Genomic DNA, 8,964 nt, shown 5'->3' on the forward strand with positions numbered 1-8,964 from the left:
CCAACCCGTTAACAACTAACGAAGCAACATATGATCGAACTCAAACTAACCATGGAACGGAGATAGATGCTGACGTGGGGCGTATGCTTAGGACTCAGCCCGATCAGCTGGGGCCTATGACGCGCTCCAGGAGCCGGAAACAGGCATTAAACAACTATATAAGACTCCCCCGTAGTTTGCCTTTTAACCCTGACGATGTCAAGTGTATTTGACGAAAGCTTGGTGGATTAAATTTCTATTTTTATAGATATTCTCTTGGTGATCGTTATTATTTGGACAATATATATATATATATATATATATATATATATATATATATATATATATATATATATATATATATATATATATATATATATATATATATATATATATATACCTCTTATTTGCTCTGTGATAGACTCCTCACTCCAGGTTACAGCCATAGGCGTTGCCCATTTCTTAAACCTTCCTCTTGAGAATCAAGAAATTAGTGTTTCTCTGCATTTTAGAATCGATGCAGTGGAGGGTGTTCGTACTTTTATCACTGTCCTTTTTCCATCAACATCCACCTAAATAGTGTCACTGATCCTCTTGAAGATGGAGAACTACACTTTCACTTAAGCAGGCCTCTTACAGCTTTTGTTTAGGTTGACCAGGGCATCTCATTTTTATAGAATTCCTTCCTTCGTAAACTAGATTACCCTTTACTGTCGGTAGGATATGATATAGCCTTGGTAGGAATACTTACCTGAAAGGTACAGATTTTTTGCAAGTCACTCAGAAAGGGCTTCATTTAATTGCATAAATCTTGAGTGACTTGGTTTAGTCTCTGCCATGTCATCCATTGTGTGTTTCCATCCAGCTTTTTTTTTTTTTTCCAGAATTGGATAAGTTTCAAATGATGAGCCTTCTATGGATGGGGGCATTATTCATTTGCTAATTTCAGCCATATGGATGAAAATGTTCATACATCCAAGGAATCGGTGTCAAAGGTACCATTTAGACCAGGGGTAGGCAACCTTGGCTCTTTTATGACTCGTGGACTTCAACTCCTAGAATTCCTGAGCCATCCACAGCTGGCTCAGGAATTCTGGGAGTTGAAGTCCACGAGTCATAAAAGAGCCCAGGTTGCCTACCCCTGAACCACATACATTTGGATCTTCTCATGCAACAGTAATAATGTTTATAAAATAAAGCTGGTCTTTAAAAAAAAAAAACCTTAGTGTCTGAAATGTAGTGCCAATTTTGTTCTCTCACCTTTGAGAGATGATAATTCTTGGCAGCAGTGTCTGTGCCCTTTTTTTGCCTACTGGAAATCATTGTAATATGGATTTAGGAAATGGTAAAAAAACATTTCAGTCCTAAATTTCTGTACTTTTGAGTAGCTAAATACTGCTCTACTTCTCTCTCCTCCCCCCCCCCCAGGCTTCCTTTCCTTCCTCCGTGTGAGTAACATTATGAAAGTTAAAGCTAATAAAGCTGCTGTATTTTGCCCAATTGGTTTAAGGTACTGCATCGACTGACTCGCCTTCCCCCAGTTCTGTTAAGAAAGAAAAACCTTGGAGTCTACTAGGATGGCTATTCAGGAGAGGGGTAGATTTGAGCAGGGGGCCTTAATTTTCACCAGCTAGAGCTATTATTATTCTCCTTTCACCTCCAAGATACTGGTGAAAGAGAGACTGCTTTAGAACTCCTTGAAATTCGGCATAGTGTTTGGGGGGGGGGTGACAGTGTGGCAAAACAGTATGATTTGGGGTGAAAGGATTTGGTTTTCTAGTTCAGAGGTGGGGAACCGTGGCCCTTTATGGCTCGTAGACTTCAAGTGAGCATGGCTGGCTCAGGAATTCTGGGAGTTGAAGTCGTTCCCCAGCCCTGCTCTTCGTTAGACAACTTACATGTGGTTGCTTGCTCCCTGTTGGCTTTGTCTTTTTTCCATTAACCGGGTTAAATTCCTAATACTGCTGTGAGAACAAGGACGCAAGGATGTGTGCAGCAAGAGACAAGCCCTGGACAGTGGTAACCTTCCCTTTGTTTCCCCTGCTTCTCCCACCATTTTAGCAAGTGGTCAGAAAGGCAGTATTGAAACCGGTTCCCAGTAGTCAGGGCTCAGTTCTCAAGACTTTCCTTGCCCTGCTTTTCCCTAGCGCTTTCCTGTAAAAGAGGGGGCCACCTGCAGCGGTCTTTTCCTGGCATGGCATGTTGCTGGACCAACAGCTTCTTATGTTTTAGGGCAATTAGATACTTCCTGATCTCTTGACCCAAATTTTGACGTGGGCAAAGGTTAAAGCCAGCTCGTCTCAAACTCTGGAAGGGGGCATGTATTGCTTACCTGCAGATTTGGTTATGAGGGCGAAAGGGAGGGGGGGGACCTGGTTGGCTTCTGTTTCTGGATGAAGAGTGGAAGGCCCTTGGAGAGATTTCTGATCAAAAAGTGGTAACTTAAACCTGGGTTACATGCCAGCTTAGCACGTGGCTCTTCTCTACTTTAGCAATGAAATGTGAAACGTTTTCTTTAGAAGATTGTTGGGTTGGGATCCTTTCCTATCACACAGTTTTATTTCCCAACACAAATAGATGACTAATGGAGAATCGCACTTGGGCTGCCTGCCCAATCCCACTTTCTGGAAGAAGAAAAAAAAAAGAGTCATTAATTTATCTTGGATCTGTGAAAAAAAACCTCTGTTTCTTTCTCCACCCGTTCTTCTCTAATCTCTGTCGCACACACGCGCAGGTGTGTGTATGTGTGTATTTTTTTTTCTCTAATTCCAGGGACAATCTTGACCTTCGTCTTGAGCCACAAAGCAGCAAAATCAATTTTGAAATGGTGAGAAGCTAAGAAACAGCCCTCCAGCCCAGAGGGTTCAAGTGAATCAGAGGCTGTGCGCACTGCCCCCCCCTTACCCGCGAGGCTGCCTAGCAGCAGCCCTTTTTTTAATTATTTTTATTTTTTATCTTGCATGATAAAAAAGCAAGGTGCATGTACTAAGGAGGGGAGTCCACAATGGGTCTTCCAAACTTCAGGAACAAAGGTGCTTTCACCTCCTACAAGAGATCTTGGTTCTGCTGTGGGGTGGCAGCCTACTCACCTCTCCCCGATTTAGCTAATCCATTGCTTCACGGAGCACCTTGCCGGTTTTTCTCATCCCAAACAATCACAAATCCTGGGAATGTGTGGCAAGGACTGGGGTTCCTGGTTCTGAAGTGATGTTTGCCCATTGCCTGGAGACTGCCTCCTTTCTTGCTCTCTTTTTAGCTATGTTTAAAAAAGAATGGTGACAAATGTTATTTATTGGCGGAAATTATTTAATATAATTTCTTTTTTTGTGAAAAAGGAATGACTTTGTTAGAGCTGTCTTAATGTAAATTGGAAAGTCATCTTTAAGAGAAAAAAAAAAACCTTAAAAATTAAATGACAGTTGTTTGGCTCCGGTGTCATTTTTCAGACTGCTTGAGCAAATAGCTCAGAGTTAATTAAGACTCCTTGTTTTCCTGCCTTTTCCAGGTCAACGGGAAAAAGCCTTAATATCTCTCGCCTGTTTGTTTGGAAGTCAAGTGATTAAAAGAAAAAAAAAGCAGTGATGCAGCTCAAAAATAAGTGGTTGCTACCGGTAAAATAGCCAAGTGCTACATTCAGTCAACTGTTGTGCAACTATTTTTTTATGATTATTATTTCAGTTGGGAAGACTTGCTGAATAGCACTGGATATTGAAAGTGAGGTTAGGCTTGTTTTGCAGGGAGAATGCTTTGAAAGAATTTGTGACGGCAGAATTTGAACCTTGGTCTAAGAAAGGGGGCTAGTCGTGGTTGAGAAGTAAAGATAATGCAGCACGAATCACAATTTTTCTACCTCACCCCCACATAATTTCTTCATCGTTCTTTAGAAGAACTTCATCTAAGTCAGTGGTTCTCAACCTTTTTAATGCCGCGACCCCCAACCGGTCGTAAGTCGAGGACTACTCAACCGGTCGTAAGTCGAGGACTACTCAACTGGTACAGCATCGTTTGCAGAATGGGACTTTTGGCGGGCTCAGCAGGGCAGAGACAGCCTGGACAATTCCTATTGGCTTTTGAAAGCCAATAGAATTAGACTCTGTTCAAGAGAGTCTATTCTATGGGCTTTCAAAAGCCAATAGAATAAAAGGGAGTTGAGTAACACAGCTAAGGAAAAGGGGAGAAAAAATGGCGGACTGTGTTGTTTGGTGACCCCCGTGAAATGGTCGTTCGACCCCAAATGGGGTCCCGACCCACAGGTTGAGAACCACTGATCTAAGTGTTCTTGAAGACTTCTGGGTACACTCCTTAGACATATTCATGCTGGGTAAATTAAGGCCAAATTCCATACATATCCACGAATGTGTCTCTGAACCGACACAGCGGAACGGGACAACTTGCCGAGGCCATCTCTCTGCAGCCTATTCACCTCAGCCATCTTGCCTCAGCCGATCTGGCCTGGCTGTCTTGTCACAGCAAACTCACCACGGGACAGTTCCACAGGGGATCGCCTCAACATGGTGAATATTATCTGCCACCATTTCTTTGACATTCTTTCCATTGGCAAAAAAATGGAAATAATGTAGAAGAAACAGTGGCGGATAAAATCACGTTATCCCACATGGATTGTCCTGCGGCTAGTTGGCCGCAGCAAATTGTTTTCATCCCCCTGCATTATACTTGGGGTCCAAGTGATCGATTGATTGACTGACTGACTGATTGATTATGTAGCATCAAGTTGTCAACTCCAAGCAACCACATACAGATTTCTCCCTGACAATTTTAACGTGGTCTTTCAGGTCTTTCGACGGTGTCCCCATCGCCACCGAAACCGAGCTACTCCACCTTGTTGCTGGTTGTCCTTTCTTCCACCTTTCCCCATGTGACAGGCATCTCTAGGGAGCTAGGTCTTCGCAATAATAGATCCAAAGTGGGATAAATTGAGTGTGGGGCCCCAAGGTAAGTGAAATAAGTGAATATATTACACCTGCCTAGTTTATTGACTTTCTATCTACATCAGTGGTTCTCAACCTTTTTAATGCCGCGACCCCCAACCGGTCGTAAGTCGAGGACTAAACCGGTCGTGAGTCGACTAAACCAGTTGTAAGTCGAGGACTACCCAACCGGTCATAAGTCGAGGACTTTCCCTGCCCGGGAGCACTGCGCATGCGTGGTGCCGCCCCCTGCGCCGGCCGAGGTGTAGCTGGCAAGCGGCAGAGATGGAGCAGGCCGACCACCGGCTGGGCCACCAGCTGGCCCAGCCCAAGGGAGGTAAGGCACCCGCCGGAAAAGGGGGAAAAAATGGCAGATAGCCTTGCTTGGCGACCCCCGTGAAATGGTCGATCGACCCCAAATGGGGTCGCGACCCATAGGTTGAGAACCGCTGATCTGCATTGTAGTGAGAAGATGCAAAGGTAGCTAATGAGAACTTTTTTCAGGAGCAGGCAAAGTTCTTGGAGCTTACACAGCTTTGTTTTATTGTACCAGTAGGGGGAACTGCTGCTTTGTAGATGAAGTCTGATTATAGTTTTAACTTGATCCTGTAAAGCAGCGTTCCCAACCTTTCTGGCACCAGGGACTAGTATCTTGGAAGACAATTTTTCCATGGATGGGGGGGAGGGGATGGTTTCGCACACAAGCTAGATCCTGTGCATGTGCTGATGAAGCTTCACTTGTTCGTCCACTGCTTGCATGGCCTGGTTCCTCTAATAGGCCATGGACCTATACCAGTCTGGGGCCTGGGGGGGGGGGGAGGTTGGGCATCCTTGCTGTAAAGCAACTAGGATGGATTGAGGTTGTTTATTTGCATTGATTATACCTGTCACTGAAATTATTAGGTAGGGTGGGATGAATTGTCCTTGATATTAAGCAGCCTTTTCCAAACTGGCACTCCGTTGTGAGTGGATACTCCAACTTCCAGTATTCCCAGCCATTGTCCCTGGAAGTCAAAGTCCATCTCACCCACAGAGCTGCACCTTCAACGTGGATTATCAAAAAACTGTAAGACAAAAATCCCTGAAGGGCTTTTGCTTGAAAACGTGCATCTTTGTGATAAAACGGAATAGTCTGACCCATGCTAAAAAAAAAAAAAAAATGTGCTTTTATGCAACCTGCGTACAATCAAAACTGTGTTTCTTGTTCCCAATCCAACCAGCAGAAGAAAATGAGGAAAATCCTGCCATAGACAGCCAATAATGGAGTCCTCCAGATGGTGTAGAATGCTAGCTCCTGTGATCGCTTGTAAGCATGGCCAAAGTTAGGGGAAGGGGGAAATTGCAGTCCACAACTTTGCAATGCCACAACTTCCTAGCTTGAAACTTTCCTGCTTCTTTTCAGTTGTTTTCATTGTCTTGGCCTAAGCTGAAGCCCTCTATTTCTTCCCTTGTCTTGCTTTTCCACCCAGTTCAATCATGGTTTGTCATGCATTTTCTGAAACCCTTGCTATCACACATGTACTGAAACAGGATTCAATTACTGCATGTTATAACCACTAGGCTATAACTACTACACCATGCGTATACACTAACTAGGTTTGCATAACCCACCAAACCCTGCATGTGGATTAATCAAAAACAGTTGTGTTCACAGAGCATGTCTTGCTCAGACAAACCATATTATAACTTAATATGTGTCTGGCGTGAAAGGCAGGTTCACACCTGAAGGTTCAACTAAACCTATTTATTGCTAAACTCCTATGCACAGAAATCTTCTTAATTAACTGTCGGCATCTATTTAGATAAGGGTCAACAGCATTCAGGAGGATGGGGCTTAGTCCTCTTGTAGGGATTCTAGGTTGATCCCTTTTCAGTCCCCCCCTCCCAGGTTCTGCCATCCCTTCTCCTACAACAGTGTTTCTCAACCTTGACAATTTTAAGGCATGTGGACTTCAACTCCCAGAATTCCACAGCCAGCAATGCTGGAAGTCCACATGCCTTAAAATTATCAAGGTTGAGAAACACTGTCCTACAATATGGTGGTTGAGATCCAGCAACATATAATATCACAAATTAAACAACTCAATTTTAACCTAGGCTACTTGTGCAAATCTGTCCTATACGTGAATTAAGTATAACACCAGTGACTTCCGAGTTAATGTACAGTAGTGATTAAGGTGATGGATTACGAACAGAGAGACCTGGGTTCAGGTCCACCCTCAGCCACCGAAGCTTGTCAAGAGGATGGTGGGTCATTCCCCGTTTCTCAAGTTTGCTGTAGAGAAAAATGGAATGCTTTGTGTACACTGCTATGAGTGTAAAAAAGCAGATATATAGTATATCCAAATAGGACCACAGTATACCAAGAATGGTGCAACAGTGACCGAGCAATAAGAGAAGTTAGAAACCGCTACTTTTCAGATTTTTTCTATTATTGCAGATATTTCACTGGGCAACTCCTACTTTCTAAGGCTTTCAAAGAAATGTCTAAATTAGAGACTAAATGTCTAATTCATTCTTCAGAGCCAGACCTCTTCTGATGGCACAGATTCTCATCTGTGGGAATCTTAACAACAGCCTTGTAGTAAATGTAAAAATCGACACTCGAGCCCTTTTGCCAGTTACGCAACAAGGTCACTTGTTTTCTTGCCTGTTCAGCAGTTCTTGGCTCAGCCTCGCTCAACTGATGCTGGCTTTGCTTGCAGTTTGTACAAAGGCTAAAGTCCAAGTGAGTCACCTTACAAGTTCTGGGGAAGAAGCAGGAAACAAAAAGTCGTCATACCAGTGAAAGGCGGGGATCTGATTGAACATGAAGGCGTGTTTCAGATGCATCTTGGGATCGCTGCTTACCGAAGCAAATTTGAAAAGCAACTGAAGTGGGTTACCTTCACAGAAAGAGAATTAGGGAGTGGACTCTCTGATCCCCTTTCCCAAATGCTTCTGTGTCGTAGTGTGGGTTCTAATCCCCTTTAACGCTGAAGTTTTATTTTTATTTTGCATTTATTTTTCCCCAAAAAATCAAAACCATGCAGCAAGTGTGGTGACATATTTATGTTTGTTTTAATCTTGAGGGCTACGTTTTCCCTTGGACGCACTTGCTGAGACAACAGATTGTATATCAGGCTACACTAGTTTATAACTGGCTCAGCCTGTCGTTGTGAGATCCTGGCCACTGTCATAGCATAAAACAAACCAATTGCAGTTTTCAAAACAATACTATTGCTGGTCAAGAAGGGAGGTTACTACCCAGATAGAAACCATACTTGGCCTGTGGAGATCCTATTTGCTGCATTTTGCCTAGAAGCAACATCTAGAAGCACACAGTTACCTTTTTTCTTCTTTTTCTAAGATTTTGGAGAAGCAGAGAAGGGAGAAGGTAAAGCCTATCAAAAGAAACAGGAAAGCCTTAACTTGACTACAATTAGTCCCTGATTTAGGACGAGCCCAAAACTTTCTGTTGCTAAGTGAAAAATTTGTTAAGTGAGTTTTGCCCCGTTTTTATGACTTTTCTTGCCACAGTTGTTAAGTGAATCACTGAAGTTAAGTTAGTGACGGGTTGTCAAATGAATCTGGCTTCCCCATTGATTTTGCTTGTCAAAAAAAAAAAAAATCACAAAATACGATCAGATAACCCCAGGACACTGCAACCATCAAGAACGAGTTGTCAAGCATCTGAATGCAAATCCTGTGACCCTGGGGATGATGCAACGGTCGTAAGTGTGAAAATTTTGTCACAAGTCACTTGTAACTTTGGTCACTAAATGAACTGTTGAAAGTCAAGGACTACCTGTACTGGGAAACTCAGATTTGGCAGTTCTAGATCAACTCACAAGCCAATTGAGAAGGTGAACAGGACAACATTTCTCAACGTGATGAGATGCTTTCCGAGCCGTTGGAAGAAGCTTTTGTCCCCATGAAACTTAAAACGCACTGCATAGGTTCAAGAGGAAAGAAAAATGGCCCAAAATACTCAGCACGTACTTAAGGATACTAGAGCTTTTATAGATAAAAGTTGGCTGCAGCCCCATGGCGGAGGTCAATCAGGAAGAACTTGTGC

The 8,964-nt window shown here is 43.2% G+C and overlaps 1 long non-coding RNA gene across 1 annotated transcript; it reads left to right on the plus strand.

Moving 5' to 3' along the window:
• The first annotated feature begins 360 nt into the window (after positions 1-360).
• LOC120312926 lies at positions 361-8,475 on the plus strand. The gene is made up of 3 exons (XR_005557993.1): positions 361-3,590; positions 4,773-4,932; positions 6,131-8,475. It is a non-coding gene; the product is annotated as an uncharacterized LOC120312926 (long non-coding RNA).
• The last annotated feature ends 489 nt before the right edge of the window (positions 8,476-8,964 follow it).

Source organism: Crotalus tigris, unplaced genomic scaffold, assembly GCF_016545835.1.
Source record: "Crotalus tigris isolate CLP2741 ecotype Arizona unplaced genomic scaffold, ASM1654583v1 scf7180000018549.3470463, whole genome shotgun sequence".
NCBI lineage: Eukaryota > Metazoa > Chordata > Lepidosauria > Squamata > Viperidae > Crotalus > Crotalus tigris.